Genomic DNA, 4,147 nt, shown 5'->3' with positions numbered 1-4,147 from the left:
AAAGGAGAGCGAGGGCTGGGGGCCACGGGGAGCCAGGGAACGGGGCGGGGCCCGGGGCGTCCAGGGGAACGAGAAGGCCTGGGAGGGCGGGAGGAAAGGAAAGGGAAGGAAAGAAAGGGAGGAAAGGAAGGAAGAAGGAAGGAAGGGAGAGAGAGGGAGGGAAGAAAGGAGGGAGGAAGAGAGAGGGAGGGAAGGAAGGAAGGAGAAGGAAGGGAGAGAGGGAGGGAAGGAAGAAGAAGGAAGGGAGAGAGGGAGGGAAGGAAGAAGAAAGGAAGGAAGTGGAAGGGAGAAGGAGGGAGAGGAAGGGAACGCGGGAGAGGAAGGGAAGGAGGGAAAGAGGGAGGGAAGGAAGGAGAAGAGAGGGAGAGAGAAGGAGGGAGGGAAGAAAGAAGGAGAGGAAGGGAAGGAGGGGAAGAGGGAGGGAGGGAAGGAGGAGAAAGGAAGGAAGGGAAAGAGGGAGGGAAGGAAGGAGAAAAAAGGAAAGAAGTGGAAGGAAGGGAGAGAGAAAGGAAAGAGTGAAGAAAGGAGGGAGAGGAAGGGAAGGAGGGAAAGAGGGATGGAGGGAAGGAGGAGAAAGGAAGGAAGGAAGGGAAAGAGGGAGGGAAGGAAGAAGAAAGGAAGGAAGCGGAAGGAAGGGAGAGAGAAAGGAAGGAGTGAAGAAAGGAGGGAGAGGAAGGGAAGGAGGGAAAGAGGGAGGGAGGGAAGGAGGAGAAAGGAAGGAAGGAAGGGAAAGAGGGAGGGAAGGAAGGAGAAGAAAGGAAGGAAGGGAAAGAGAGGGAGGGAAGGAAGGAGAAGAAAGGAAGGAAGGGAAAGAGAGGGAGGGAAGGGAGAAGAAAGGAATGAAGTGGAAGGAAGGGAGAGAGAAGGAGGGAGTGAAGAAAGGAGGGAGAGGAAGGGAAGGAGGGAAGAGCAAGGAATGAAGCTGAAGGAAGGGAGAGAGAAGGAGGGAGGGAAGAAAGGAGGGAGAGGAAGGGAGGGAGGGAAAGAAAAGGGAGGGAAGGAAGGAGAGAGAGGAAGGGAGGGAGAGGGAGGAGGGCGGGCAAAGGGGAGCGAGCAACGGGACGTTGTTACCCCCGGGACCGAAGAGGAAGTTAAAAGAGCCACTACCGCAGCGGAGGCGGAGACGGAGACGAGCCGGCCTGTTGAGGCTGGGTCAGAGCAGAGCTGGTGGACGGAGCCTCTCGTTCTCCGACTCCCCTTGGCCTCTAAGGGACCACACCTCCCCGGCCTCCCCAGTCCCCATGACCCTCTTGGGAGAACCCAGGTGCTCTAGGGAAATAATAATAATAATAACCTTAATAATAATAATAATAATAATAATGATGGTATTTGTGAAGCGCTTACTATGTGTGTCTTTGGGCCAGTCACTTATAATAACAGCATATTACCTCCTTCCCCTCCCCACAGCACCTATATATGCGTATATATGTTTGTACGGATTTATTACTCCATTTATTTATTTTACTTGTACATATTTATCGTATTTATTTTATTTTGTTAATATGTTTTGTTTTGTTGCCTGTCTCCCCCTTCTAGTCTGTGAGGCCTTTGTTGGGTAGGGGACCGTCTCTTTCGGTTGCCGACTTCCCAAGCGCTTAGTCCAGTGGTCTGCACCCAGTAGGCGCTCAATAAGTACGATGGAGCGAATGAAGGGGAGGATTTCAAAGGAAAGTGATGTAAAGGACGTGGTGACAGTCGAAAGGGGCGGAGATTGAAAGGCTCAGCTCCCGGAGGCAGCGGGCGGAGCTCCAGTGGCGCAATCGGTTAGCGCGCGGTACTTATAGAGCAGTGCGAGCGGAGCCATGCCGAGGTTGTGAGTTCGAGCCTCACCTGGAGCACAAAAATCATCATTTTGAGCGGAAAAAAGGGCCGGCTTCTCTTCGAAGCGACGCGGAGACGATCAAGAACTGCAAAGGAGGAAAGTTATCCTTCCTCTCCCCCTCAATCAATCAGTGCAAAGGAGGAAAGATCTCTTTCCTCTCCCCCTCAATCAATCAATCCTATTTATTGAGCGCTTACTGTGGGCAGAGCACTGGACTTACAAGTGGGCAACAGTTAGAGACGGTCCCTCCCCAACAGTGGGCTCACAGTCTAGAAGGGGGAGACAGACAACCAAACCAAACATATTAATAAAATAAATGGAATAGATATGTACAAGTGAAATAGAGTAAGAATTATGTACAAACATATATCCAGCGTTTAGAACAGTGCTCTGCACATAGTAAGCGCCTAACAAATGCCATTATTATTATATACAGGTGCTGTGGGGAAGGGAAGGAGGTAAGATGAGGGGGATGGAGAGGGGGATGAGGGGAACTGTGAGCCCACTGTTGGGTAGGGACTGTCTCTATATGTTGCCAACTTGGACTTCCCAACTGCTTAGTACAGTGCTCTGCTCACAGTAAGCGCTCAATAAATATGATTGATTGATTGATTTCTTCTCTTTTATTATACTTTTACTTATTTATTTTATTTTATTATACTTTTATTATACTTCTCTTTTATTTTATTTTATTTTATTTTATTTTGTTAATGTGTTTGGTTTTGTTCTCTGTCTCCCCCTTCTAGACTGTGAGCCCACTGTTGGGTAGGGACTGTCTCTATATGTTGCCAACTTGGACTTCCCAAGCGCTTAGTACAGTGCTCTGCACACAGTAAGTGCTCAATAAATATGATTGATTGATTTCTTCTCTTTTATTATACTTTTACTTATTTATTTTATTTAATTTATTTTATTATACTTTTATTATACTTCTCTTTTATTTTATTTTATTTTATTTTATTTTGTTAATATGTTTGGTTTTGTTCTCTGTCTCCCCCTTCTAGACTGTGAGCCCGCTGTTGGGTAGGGACTGTCTCTATATGTTGCCAACTTGGACTTCCCAAGCGCTTAGTACAGTGCTTTGCACACAGTAAGCGCTCAATAAATACAATTGATTGATTGATTGATTGATTGAAGGAGGGGGCTCAGTCTGGTAAGGCATCCTGGAGGAGGTGAGCTCTCAGTAGGGCCTTGAAGGGCCCTCCCCACAGCACCTGTACAGATGTATATGTTTGTACAGATTTATCACTCTATTTCATTCATTCATTCATTCCATCGTATTTATTGAGCGCTTACTGTGTGCAGAGCACTGGACTAAGTGCTTGGGAAGGACAAGTCGGCAACAGATAGAGACGGTCCCCTACCCAACAACGGGCTCACGGGCTAGAAGGGGGAGACAGGCAACAAAAACCAAACATGTGGACAGGTTTCATTGGTTCACTTATTTATTTCTAGACTGTGAGCCCACTGTTGGGTAGGGACCGTCTCTATATGTTGCCAACTTGCACTTCCCAAGCGCTTAGTACAGTGCTCTGCACACAGTAAGCGCTCAATAAATACGATTGATTGATTGATTATTTAATCGTATTAATAATAATAATAGTGATGGTATTTAAAGCGCTCAAGAAATACGATTGATTGATTATTTAATCATATTAATAACAGTGATGGTATTTATTGAGCGCTTACTGTGTGCAGAGCACTGGACTAAGCGCTTGGGAAGTCCAAGTTGGCAACATAGAGAACCGGTCCCTACCCAACAGCGGGCTCACAGTCTAGAAGGGGGGAGACGGATGACAAAACAAGACATATTAACAAAATAAAATTAATAGAATAAATACGTACAAGTAAAATAGAGTAATAAATATGTACAAACACAGACACAAAACTTGTATTTATCTATAAATGTAAATACGATTGATTGATTGATTCTATTTATTTTATTAATGATGTGTTTATATTTATCACTCTATACTGATGCTACTGATGCATGTCTACTCGTTTGTCTTCCCCCTTATAGACTGTTGGCCTGTGGTTGGATAGGGATTGTCTCCATTTATTGCCAAATTGTATTTTCCAAGTGCTTAGTACAGTGCTCTGCACACAGTAAGCGCTCAATAGGATTGAATGAATGAATGAATAACAGCCTAGAGGGGGAGACATTCATTCATTCAATCGTATTTATTGAGCACTTACTGTGTGCAGAGCACTGTACTAAGTGCTTGGAAAGTACAATACAGCAGTAAAGAGAAGCAGCATGGCTCAGTGGAAAGAGAGCACGGGCTTTGGAGTCAGAGGTCATGGGTTCAAATCCCGGCTCCACCA

General features: G+C 45.9%; 1 non-coding gene across 1 annotated transcript; it reads left to right on the top strand.

The window, feature by feature from the left end:
- Positions 1 to 1,745: 1,745 nt before the first annotated feature.
- TRNAI-UAU lies at positions 1,746 to 1,838 on the top strand. Its single transcript is given in 2 exon segments — positions 1,746 to 1,783; positions 1,803 to 1,838. It is a non-coding gene; the product is annotated as a tRNA-Ile (tRNA).
- Positions 1,839 to 4,147: the final 2,309 nt, after the last annotated feature.

Source organism: Tachyglossus aculeatus, chromosome 26 (genome assembly GCF_015852505.1).
Source record: "Tachyglossus aculeatus isolate mTacAcu1 chromosome 26, mTacAcu1.pri, whole genome shotgun sequence".
NCBI lineage: Eukaryota > Metazoa > Chordata > Mammalia > Monotremata > Tachyglossidae > Tachyglossus > Tachyglossus aculeatus.
This window is presented reverse-complemented; position numbering and strand designations above follow the sequence as displayed.